The following is a 12,500-nucleotide window of genomic DNA, read 5'->3' as shown; positions in this document are numbered from 1 at the left end:
TCTCTCACTTCTTCCGTCCTTGCAGCTCCTGGGCTGACGGGCATCGCGGGCGGACGGCCGAGAGTGTGAGTTGAAAAAACGCACGGAAAAAAAAATCAATATATTCCCACGAGCTGAGTGCAGATTTGTACAGTTTGGGGTTTTTTTTCTACACAAAGTCAGCTGAGCCCCGGCCTGCAGGTATTCCAAGGACGTGAAAGTTTCAGTTTTCCCTCTGAGAACGCCTCACAACACGCCACTTCACCACAAATATCACAAAATATAGTGTTAGTGAAGAAAGTGATGGCAGCACTCCAGAAAACTCAGAGGCAAAATATAAAAACTCAACAGATATGTTGGTTTAACCTTAAAAGAATTTTGTTATCCTGGTTTTCAGTGGAGAGTTTTAGTGTCACATGATGATCTAAATGCTGTTTCAGAGGCTTTTCCAGCCTGATAAGAATACAATTCTGGGGGAAAAACTGAATACTTGTACTATTTGGCATAAAAATGGTCAAATTTAAAGATATCGAATAGCGGCACAAAATATTGGCTATCAGTGACTTTATTCTAAAAGTATCAGTGTCGGCCTTGAAAAAACCATATTGGCCGAAACTTGGTCTATATACACGTGGTCGTCGATCATTTTTTTGGAAGCCATCACAATTCAGCATCATCAACAAGTCAATAACAACTTTTTACTTTAATTTGCGATTAAACATCACAACATTTGTGTTCGCTAGTTCTATAACTGTGAATTGACTCTTAAAACTGCCTTAAAATGTAAGCATTTCAGTCACAATAACAGAGAAACTCCCTGAAATCCTAAAAATAATGATATCTGTGTATAAACTCCACACACACACACACACATTCACTCACACACACACACACATTCACTCACACACACACTCTCTCTGTGTTTTCCAGGTCTCCTGTCCTGAAGCCGTTCTTCTTCCTTCACCCCAAGTCTCAGCTGAAGGTAAAGTTTGGTTTGGATAAATTAATCTGAGTTTTATATCAGTTTTCTACTTAATCTATTAAGCTGATACGCTAATGGAACACACACACACACACACACACACACACACACACACACACACACACCAGTGGCAACTCCAGAAACCAGTGACAGGACTAATAATAACATCTTTTGTTGTTAGGTTATTAGGTAATAACAGCGGAGGGTGTTAGTAAAACTTTGACCAAAACACTCCCTTGTTGTTCTAACTTCTAGAGACTGAAATAAAAGATGGCATTTAACTATTCCTGATTTTGTTGGGGACCCCCTGCGGCCCCCTCAGGGACCCCTGGTGGTCCCCGGACCCCAGTTTGGGCCTTTGAGCTGATCCGTAAAAACACGCTTAACATTCAGTGATGACATCACGGCAGGTGGACGTGCACATTGGCGGAGAGCTGGCGGAGACGCTTTCGGAGGCGGAGCCAGACGCATCTGAGCAGGAAGCCACTCCCCCCCCAGCAGAGGACGCACCTGACGCAGGTAAGAGCACACACACACACACACACACACACACACACACACACACACACACACACACACACTTGTTTGCTTGTTGCTTGTTATTGTTGGTTGCTGACTGTTTTTTTTGACAGTTTTCAAGTGGAAAAACAAACTAATGCTTTAAGTTATTGTAGTTTATTGTTACTTTTTAATTCAGTCTCATTAAAATTTGGTCATGGAAATTTGAAAAAGGGTCACACACACACACACACACACACACACACACACACACTCAGAGTCTGGCGGCCGGTTCCTCTACCTTCACATTCCAGGAATAAAAATGGAAGTCAAACTCAATCACAAGAACCAAACCAAGAAAATAAAAACAAGAAAAGATGGAGCTTTTTATCCAACCGTTTTCCCAAAGAACGCGTTTTCAGATACTTAGATGGAATAGTTTTAATCGTTATTGCCCTCTATTTGTCCTCGTTGTGTTTAGTTTAGTTCAGGCATCACTAACTGGTGGACTCCGGGCCGCCGGATCCGGACCCAGTGACGGTTCTGTGCGGACCGCGACCCATTTCTGATCAATTAATGAGAATTAATAAGATTGACAGAGCGTTTTCTTTTTTAAACTGTCTGTCATTTGATTGTGCGTTCGTTTAACGTCGCCCGGCATCCCGGTTGAGCGGAGTTTTCTGTTTTTAAGCGCTGTGATTGGCCCGAAGGGGAAAAAGGGGACGTGAAAGTTTTGATTGCACTATTTCAAAAAGAGGCACTATCACAATCACTGTGATAAAGCTACTGATTTGTTTTCCACACGTTCAATGTGTGTGCATGGGGAAAGTTCTTGAAATTGATCAATAAATGCTGTTGAAATGATATTGTACGGAAGCGTAATGCATTCACTTGAGAAAAAAAAAATTGCCCTGTTTTTCTGAATAAACGAGATAATTATCTCAGAATTCTGAGAAAAGTTTTCATGGAAAAAAAAAATTCTGCTCTGTTTTTCGGAATTAACAAGATAATTATCTTGTTAATTCAGAAAAACAGCATTTAAAAAAAAAAAAAAATTCTGCTATGTTTTTCTGAGATAATTATCTTGTTAATTCAGAAAAACAGAGCATTTAAAAAAAAAAATTCTGCTCTGTTTTTCTGAGATAATTATCTTGTTAATTCAGAAAAACAGGGCAAATTTTTTTTTTCTCAAGTGAATGCATTACGCTTCCGTAATACTGAAATATACATTGTTTATTTTATTTAATAGAAAGTCATACAACAACTGTATATTGGCCTCCGAATCATAGCACAAGTTAGACATTATGATGCTTCGGACCTTTGATGGGACGAAATTTTAGTGATTGGACCTCCTTGAATAATAGTTGAATACCCCTGGTTTGGTTTGTCCAGCAGTGTGGGGGGGGGGGGGGGGGCTGCTGTTGAATGAATGAATGAATGTGGGTCAGACACTGACACAACTGATGTGCAGTTACTAAGGTTGACCTACAGAGGGCGATGTGTCCCCATGTCCCATGTCACCTGTACACAAAGCCTCTGGGTAAAAAATGGGGTCAGAGCCCAAAAACCCCATTCAACACTGAAACCAACAGAAACCAACAAACAACAGTTCACTAAGGATCTGAGTGACACTTCAACTGAACTGGGCCTAGAGATGAAAAGAGAGAGAGAGGGATGGGGGGGGGGTAGAGAGGAAGAAAGAGAGAGAGGTTTTAAATGAGAGAGAAAGGGAAAAGAGAGAGGGAAAGATGAAGAGAGAGGGAGAAAGTGGATAGAGGGAAAGAGCGAAGGAGAAATGAAGTAAAAGAGGAGAGAGAAAGAAAGGGAGATAAAGAGAGAGAGGTTTTGAATGAAAGGGAAGAAGAGAGAGGGAGGGATAGATGATGAGAGAGAGAAAAAGAGAGAGAGAGGGAAAGAGGCAAAGGGAAGGAGAGAGAGAGATGTGGAGAAACAGAAGAGAAATGGAAATAAGGGGAAAGAGAGAAAATGGGAGAGAGTGGAAGAAGAGAGGGAAAGAAAGGGAGGTAAAGAGAGAGAGGTTTTGAATGAAAGGGAAGAAGAGAGAAGGAGGGTTAGATGATGAGAGAGAGAAGAAGAGAGAGAGCGAAAGAGGCAAAGGGAAGGAGAGAGAGAGATGGGGAGAAACAGAAGAGAAATGGAAATAAGGGGAAAGAGAAAATGGGAGAGAGAGTGGAAGAAGAGAGGGAAAGAAAGGGAGGTAAAGAGAGAGAGGTTTTGAATGAAAGGGAAGAAGAGAGAGGGAGGGATAGATGAGTGAAGAAGAGAGGGAACGAGACAAAGGGAAGGAGAGAGAGATGGGGAGAAACAAGAGAAATGGAAATAAGGGGAAAGAGAGAAAATGGGAGAGAGAGTGGAAGAAGAGAGGGAAAGAAAGGGAGGTAAAGAGAGAGAGGTTTTGAATGAAAGGGAAGAAGAGAGAAGGAGGGTTAGATGATGAGAGAGAGAAGAAGAGAGAGAGAGGGAAAGAGGCAAAGGGCAGGAGAGAGAGATGGGGAGAAACAAGAGAAATGGAAATAAGGGTAAAGAGAGAGAAAATGGGAGAGAGAGTGGAAGAAGAGAGGGAAAGAAAGGGAGGTAAAGAGAGAGAGGTTTTGAATGAAAGGGAAGAAGAGAGAGGGAGGGATAGATAAGTGAAGAAGAGAGAGGGAACGAGACAAAGGGAAGGAGAGAGATAGATGGGGAGAAACAGAAGAGAAATGGAAATAAGGGGAAAGAGAGAAAATGAGAGAGTGGAAGAAGAGAGGGAAAGAAAGGGAGGTAAAGAGAGGTTTTGAATGAAAGGGAAGAAGAGAGAGGGAGGGATAGATGAGTGAAGAAGAGAGAGGGAAAGAGACAAAGGGAAGGAGAGAGAGAGATGGGGAGAAACAGAAGAGAAATGGAAATAAGGGGAAAGAGAGAGAAACTGGGAGAGAGAGTGGAAGAGAGGGAAAGAAAGGGAGGTAAAGAGAGAGAGGTTTTGAATGAAAGGGAAGAAGAGAGAGGGAGGGTTAGATGAGTGAAGAAGAGAGAGGGAACGAGACAAAGGGAAGGAGAGAGAGATGGGGAGAGAGAGAAGAAATGGAGAAATGGAAATAAGGGAAAAGAGAAAGAAAATGGAAGCGAGAGAGAGGGAGAAATGGGATTTACAAATACACGAATAACCCAAATCTTTTCTGCTAAGGGCATCACAGAGCGGCATAGTTTGGTAGCTACAAGGATAGAGAGAGAGAGAGAGAAAGAGAGAGAGAGAGAGAGAGAGGAGGAAAAAGGAAAAGAGAGAGAGAGAGAGGTTGTGAACGAATGAGAGCGGTTGGTGGTTGTGAGAAACTATTCAGATCTCCACGGCTAGACGGGATTACCATGCTGTTCAGACAGGAGCTTTGGACACGAGTGTGTGTGTGTGTGTGTGTGTGTGTGTGTGTGTGTGTGTGTGTGTGTGTGTGTGTGTGTGTGTGTGGTCTCTTATTCCTTAAAAACACAAGCCGTGCCTTTCACCCTTTCACCAGCGCTGCCCTCACATGGCACTTCACAAAACACACACACACACACACACATATACACGCATAATGTTAGATATACACACACAAGCACACTCAAAAACCAAGGACTTTCTCTCTCTCTCTCGCTCTCTCTCTCGCACACACACACACACACACACACACACAGCAGAGTTTACCAGAGGACATTGATCCTGGAGGAATGCTGTTTAGAGACTCTCCACCCAACCTTAATGATTTTCCTCTGACGGAGAAAAGAAATCAAATTTATTCACAGAATGAAGAGAGAAAACAGAAGAGAGGAGGTTGAACCGTAACACACACACACACACACACACACACACACACACACAGAGTCTGGTGACCGGCGGTTCCTCTACCTTCACATTCCAGGAACACAAGTGGAAGTCAAACTCAATCACAAGAACCAAACCGAGAAAATAAAAACATCCAAATGAACCCCCGAAAAGGAAGAAAAGATGGAGCTTTTTGTTTTTCACATCTTTCACCAGGTTTTACTCATAAATCGAAAACCGCTGACAATTTCTAACCATTTTCCCAAAGAAACCATTTACGATACTAGCAGCTGTACAGTTTTTTTTAAGGCATTTTTAGAATAGTTTTCATCAAACAAACAGGTCAATAAATTGAATGAATGAGTGAATGTTTGCATGTCTAATGGATCACCCACCACACTGATGGAGATAATAGCTCTCCTCATTACTGTAATCTCTCCCTCATGCTGCTACACAGAGAGGGGGAGACTCACACACACACACACACACACACACACACACACACACACACACAAAGAGGAGAGGAGAGGGAAACAAAGTGACATCTACTTTATCTACTGTTTAAAAAAAGGTGACATCTCCTTACACTAAATGACTGCTGACATGGAAGTAAAACTGACTAAGACAGGAATTTCACACGAGGATATATGTATGGTTTCCCCTGTTTTATGAGTGGTGACTGTGTTTTTATAAGCATGGTCATAAGGCATCATAGTGAATTATAAATCATAATGAGTTCCCTTAAAACGCACTCGTACCAGGCGAGTGTGTCATTTTTTAAATCTATTTTCCTTTGCTTTTTAGGCTGCGTTCACACTAAGCATGTTTGTAGCGTTTGTTTTATTTAAGCTCTGAAACGTTTACTTAGTTCGATTTGTTAGTCCAGGTGAGAACGATGCCATTCAAACCTCAGTGGCACCGAATAACGGCACAGAGAGGCCTGGAAATGCGGAAAGTCTCAGTCCTCTAACAAGAGAACTGCAGTGCGGTTCGTTCGGAGTGAGCCCGTAAACTCAAACTACAGGAAACCACTCCAAAATGCAAGTGTTTATGGGTATAAAGAGATGGATGTTGACATGTGATAGCCAGCAGCTCCTCATGCTTGGAAATCCTAGCAGAGCAAAACGAGCCGAGGGCAAACCGCAGTCTGGACGCACGGTCGTGTTCGGCTGTTTCCTGTGTTCAGAGCTGTGTTTGAACACCAGAAGAAGGGAAATTAAAGCAAAGAGCGCGGCTGAAGTTACAGAATTACAGGGACTGGAATCAAGATTTGTTTTGACTTCCACAAAATCTGTAACCTGGCAGGATGACAGGTTACCGAAACTCTGTCCAATAAACAGGCTGCATGTGAGTCACGTGACTTTTTGTTTACAAGCCCTGGTCCGCTTGTAATTGGGCAGTTTGAACCTAAACAAACCAAAAAATGCAGCAGGGTAAAATTTTCCACTAAGGTTCAAACCCGAGAAAAGAAACCGTAGATGCGATCGCTCCCTTAGCCATTGTGTTTTATTGTTACCACTTCTGTGTTTGATTCTTTGTGTTTCGTCACTGTGGGACTAAACTGAAGGAGCGTGTCTGAAGCTAGTCTTGGTGTGTCGGTCTTCTCTGTCCAGACTTGCCCAGCGGACCGCACAGCTACAGACTGGAGGAGCTGGCCTTCACCAGGAGCGGAGACAAAGGAGACTCGGCTAACATTGGTGAGAAACACCGAGAGTGGATAATGTGTCACGGTTCCTACTGTTTAGGATAGTCGTATAGATACATGTCTGTATCACTGACGGTGATTCAATCTTTATCCAGTTCATGAATCTTTTCCATTCAATCCGATTTGTTTGGAATAAACAGAAGAAGAAGAACTGGGTAGTTAGCATGAGCAGCGATAGCCGCCATGGCCGAACAGACAAAGAAAAGAGAAACTCAAACTGCATCAACATAAAATCCAAGCTCCGCCCACACTGTTTGATTGACAGGTGATCTGTGGGAAGAGCAGAGCAGAAACACCAGGCTGAGAGACAAAGATGGAGACAAATTTGACAATCCATAGTCTCATGGTTGATCTCTCTCTCTCTCTCTCTCTCTCTCTCTCTCTCTCTCTCTCTCTCGCTCTCTGTTTAGGTGTGATCGCTCGTCATCCCCTCTTCTTCCCCTACCTGAAGAAACACCTGACTTCTTCTGTGGTGGAGGAATACTTCGCCCACCTCATTCAGCCGGGAACGCACAACGCTGTCACCCGGTGAGCAGAGAGACAGAGGGAGAGAGTGTGTGTGTGTGTGTGTGTGTGTGTGTGTGTGAAGGAGAGAGATAAACAAGGTGATTGTGTGAGATAAGTTAGGAAGAGAGTAAGAGAAACAGCAAAAATTAGGACATGTGTGTGCGCCCATGCACTTATATGTGTGTGTGTAAGAGACAGGGGGTAAATGTGTGTGTGTGCGTGTGTATGTGCATGTACCCGATTGTGCACCACACTTCTGTTTTAAACAAGTGAGTTTAGAGATTTCAAAGAAGTCTCGCTCTCTCTCACACACACACACACACACACACACACACAGGCAGCATAGCACGCAACCCCCGGTGATTAGGCGGTGTGGTTACCCTAATTATTGTCAGCCGGCGAGCCAAAGGCCGTGCAGACGGCCGGGCTCACAGCTACAAGACAGAGCAGAGAAACCAAGACGGACGCTCCGCGGTCAAACTGATATGTAGTCACAATCCAGAGAGACAGACAGGCAGACAGACAGGCAGACAGGCAGAGAGAGAGACAGACAGACAGAGAGAGAGACAGGCAGACAGACAGACAGAGAGACAGACAGAGAGACAGACAGGCAGGCAGGCAGGCAGGCAGGCAGACAGAGAGACAGGCAGACAGGCAGGCAGACAGAGAGAGAGAGAGAGAGAGAGAGACAGACAGACAGACAGACAGACAGACAGAGAGACAGATGGACAGACAGGCAGGCAGGCAGAGAGAGAGACAGGCAGGCAGACAGACAGACAGAGAGAGAGACAGACAGGCAGACAGACAGGCAGGCAGGCAGGCAGACAGAGAGAGAGACAGACAGGCAGACAGACAGGCAGGCAGGCAGGCAGACAGAGAGAGAGACAGGCAGGCAGACAGACAGACAGGCAGACAGACAGACAGAGAGACAGACAGAGAGAGAGACAGGCAGGCAGACAGACAGAGAGACAGACAGGCAGACAGACAGGCAGACGGCTGCCACAAATCTACAACCAGCTGAAAGACTAGCACGATATTCAAACCAGAGCAACTCACTGATCTGCCACATTTTCTCTCCTCATATTCTCATCTGTATACGTTGCATACGTTGTGATATTCTCACAATTCCATCTGCAATTTCTTTCTGGTAGATATTTTCATTCATTTTTCTTCATCTCAGTTGTTTCACACACCGTCTTAAAGCTCTGTGTAGCTCTGGTAGTATCTTGGGTTGTGTCTCTTCCTCCGTGATAAAACCCCAAAATCAGTGATTCTGTGATCTGTTGCTCCGGTAGAGCAGACTGGAGAATTGTGTTTTTTTTTTCCTCTCCATTCACTGCCATTGTCTGGAGGAACAGTCTGAAAATCACTTCTAGCACATAAAGGAACGCCGACAAAGCAGATTCTGACAATATATAAAAAAAAACGAGTCATGCTGGTGATTTCGCTTTCTTTATGTTATTAAACCTTTCAGTTTGAGTGGTCAGTTCGAAGTGTCGGAACAAGCGGTCGGAAAAATTTCGGTGTTTCACTTGTTCGAACTGAACCAAGATAATGGACTCATAAAGCTGCAAGACAACTCAAATAGAAGATAAAGGTCCCAAATTATTCAGTTTTCATGATTTTGTTTTCAAATATACTGTGGCTCAGGATAAGTATAATGTTCTTCATCATGTTTTCCAAATATTTTTTTTTTAGCTCAAAGTTGAGTTAAATTAGATAAACTGGATGAATGTGAAGACTAAGTCGTCACAATACTGGATCCTGATTGGCCGACAGCAGCAGCTCCTCTAATTCAAATGAGGTAAACCTGCTGATTGGCGGCTTTCCAGTTCAAATTCTGCAAACTGGACCCTGATTGGACGGATTTCAGTCATCCTTTAGTCCAGTTGTGATGCGTTTACTGTTAGCCTGAAACTGGCTGTAAAAATGATGGATTTTTGAAAATGCTACAACTTTCAAGACATCAAATTGTAACATAGAAAAATCGAATTCCTATAATAGGGCCCCTTTTAGAGATCCTAACCGGGAGGAAGGATGCTGGAAACACAGCTAGCACGACATTCAAACCACACAAATACCACACTGACCAAGATTTAACTGACTCGTAAAGACACAGCAAGACAACTGTGGTAGAAGCCAAGATATTGTAGTCAGGAAGATACCACAAGTCATTTGAAAAGATGAGAGAAACCAGGAACACGGCTCGCATGGAAACCGAGACTCCAAACCATAAACATATCATGTTGACAATGATAATCCTCCTCCGAGATGCCCGACTTGTTAAGACACCGCAGCTCGACCATAATAGAAGCCGAGATTAGTAGTCAGGAAGATACAGTGATTAAACAGCTGGAGACACTGTAGTCAGTTCACAGAGAAGCAAAGTGTTTAACTAGGAAAAAATACCTCGTTCACAAAGACTACCTGGAGAAGGAGGAGGAGGAGGAGGTGGAGGAAGAAGAAGAAGAGGAGGAGGAGCAAGAGAAGCAGGAAGAGGAGGAGGAGGAGAAGAAGGAGGTGGAGGAGAAGGAGGTAGAGGAAGAAGAAGAAGAGAAGGAGGAGGAGCAAGAGGAGCAGGAAGAGGAGGAGGAGGAGAAGGAGGTAGAGGAAGAGGAAGAAGAAGAAGAGAAGGAGGAAGAGAAGGAGGAGGAGGAGAAGGAGGTGGAGGAAGAGGAAGAAGAAGAGAAGAGGGGGAGCAAGAGGAGCAGGAAGAGGAGGAGAAGGAGGTGGAGGAAGAGGAAGAAGAAGAGAAGAGGGGGAGCAAGAGGAGCAGGAAGAGGAGGAGGAGGAGGATGAGGAGGAGGAAGAAGAAGAAGAGGAGGAGGTGGAGGAGGAGGAGAAGAAGGAGGTGGAGGAGGAGAAGGAGGTGGAGGAAGAGGAAGAAGAAGAGAAGGAGGAGGAGCAAGAGGAGCAGGAAGAGGAGGAGAAGGAGGTAGAGGAAGAGGAAGAAGAAGAAGAGAAGGAGGAAGAGAAGGAGGAGGAGGAGAAGGAGGTGGAGGAAGAGGAAGAAGAAGAGAAGAGGGGGAGCAAGAGGAGCAGGAAGAGGAGGAGAAGGAGGTGGAGGAAGAGGAAGAAGAAGAAGAGAAGGCAGAGGAGCAGGAAGAGAAGGAGGAGGAGGAAGAAAATGAGGAAGAGGAGGAGAAGAAGGAGGTAGAGATTGAAGAGAAGGAGGAAGAAGAGGATGAAGAAGAAGAGAAGAAAGTGGAAGAAGGAGGTAGAGGAAGAGGAAAAGGAGGAGGAAGAAGAGTATGAGGAGAAGGAGGACGAGGTGAAGGTAGAGGAGGAGGAATGAGAAGGAGGAAGAAAAAAGAAGGAGGTGGAGGAAGAGGAAGAAGAAGAAGAGAAGGAGGAGGAGCAAGAGGAGCAGGAAGAGAAGGAGGAGGAGGAAGAAAAGGAGGAAGAGGAGGAGGATGAAGAGGAAGAAGAAGATGAGAAGAAAAGTGCAAGAAGGAGAAGAAGGCGGTAGAGGAAGAGGAAAAGGAGGAGGAAGAAGAGTATGAGGAGAAGGATGACAAGGTGAAGGTAGAGGAGGAGGAATGAGAAGGAGGAAGAAGGAAGTGGAGGAAGAAGAAGAGGAGGAGTAGGAAGAAAAGGAAGATGAGGAGGAGGTGGAGGAGGAAGAAGAAGAGAAAGAGGAGGAGCAAGAGGAGCAGGAAGACAAGGAGGAGGAGGAAGAAAGGAGGAAGAGGAGGAGGATGAAGAGGAAGAAGACAAGAAGAAAAGTGGAAGGAGAAGAAGGAGGTAGAGGAAGAGGAAAAGGAGGAGGAAAAAGAGTATGAGAAGGAGGATGAGGTGAAGGTAGAGGAGGAGGAATGAGAAGGAGGAAGAAGGAAAAGAAGGAAGTGGAGGAAGAAGAAGAGAAGGAGGAGCTGGAAGAGGAGGAGGAGGAAGAGGAGGAGAAGAAGGAGGTAGAGATTGAAGAGAAGGAGGAGGATGAAGAGGAAGAAGAAGATGAGAAGAAAAGTGGAAGAAGGAGGAGGAAGAGGAAAAGGAGCAGGAAGAAGAGTATGAGGAGAAGGAGGACGAGGTGAAGGTAGAGGAGGAGGAATGAGAAGGAGGAAGGAGGAGAAGGAAAAGAAGGAAGTGGAGGAAGAAGAAGAGGAGGAGTAGGAAGAAAAGGAAGACGAGGAGGAGGTGGAGGAGGAAGAAGAAGAGAAGGAGGAGCTGGAAGAGGAGGAGGAGGAGGAGAAGGAGAAGGAGGTAGAGGTGGAAGAGAAGGAGGAGGATGAAGAGGAAGAAGAGGAGGATGAAGAGGAAGGAGGTGGAGGAAGAGGAGGAGGAAAAGAAAGAGGGGGAGGACGAAGAAGAAACAGGGGAGCCGGAAGAGGAAGAGAAGGAGAAGAAGGAGGTAGAGGTGGAAGAGAAGGAGGAGGAAGAAGAGGAGGATGAAGAGGAAGAAGGAGAAGAAGGAGGTAGATGAAGAGGAAAAGGAGGAGGAGAAGGAAGTGGAGGAAGAGGAAGAAGAAGAGGAGTCGGAGGAAGAAAAGGAAGAGGAGTCGGAGGTGGAGGAAGAAGAGAAGATGGAGGAGGAGGAGGTGGAGCAGGAGGAGGAAGGGGGAAGAGAAGGAGGAAGAAGAGGAAGAAGTGAAGGAGGAAGCAGAGATGGAGGTGGAGGAGCAGAAAGAGGAGGAGTCAGTGTGCCGGTTGCTGGTTGTTGGAGTGATGAAGAGGTCGAGGCTGTAAAGCTCGCTGAGCTGCGTCTCCTCTCACACCCCCCCGCCTCCCCGCTGCCGCAGACGCATCATTAGTCCACCGCCACCGCCTGTTAACCTGCAGGAGGCCGCACACACACACACACACACACACACACCGCACACACACACACACACACACACACACCGCACACACACACACATGGTCGCACACATGAATATATAAGCAGAGACAAACACATAACTGCGTACAGACACATAGACACGTGCACGCTCATACACGTGCACGTTGACCATAATGAACAAGTATAGTGAACTGTGACCGCTCACATGCAACTGCAAACATTCATGTACACACACACACACACAGACACACACACA

At 45.1% G+C, this 12,500-nt stretch overlaps 1 pseudogene across 1 annotated transcript in view; it reads left to right on the top strand.

The window, feature by feature from the left end:
• The window catches only part of LOC139923358 (uncharacterized), a 29,892-nt pseudogene that overhangs the window by 13,759 nt on the left and 3,633 nt on the right, over positions 1 to 12,500 (top strand). The window contains exons 11-15 of the transcript XR_013503910.1: positions 26 to 65; positions 910 to 961; positions 1,372 to 1,480; positions 6,866 to 6,949; positions 7,368 to 7,485. The product of XR_013503910.1 is annotated as an uncharacterized LOC139923358 (transcript). The remainder of the gene's footprint in view (positions 1 to 25; positions 66 to 909; positions 962 to 1,371; positions 1,481 to 6,865; positions 6,950 to 7,367; positions 7,486 to 12,500) is intronic.

Source organism: Centroberyx gerrardi, chromosome 23, assembly GCF_048128805.1.
Source record: "Centroberyx gerrardi isolate f3 chromosome 23, fCenGer3.hap1.cur.20231027, whole genome shotgun sequence".
Taxonomy (NCBI): Eukaryota; Metazoa; Chordata; class Actinopteri; order Beryciformes; family Berycidae; genus Centroberyx; species Centroberyx gerrardi.
The sequence above is the reverse complement of the archived record's forward strand: the minus strand, read 5'-3'. Positions and strand labels throughout refer to the sequence as shown.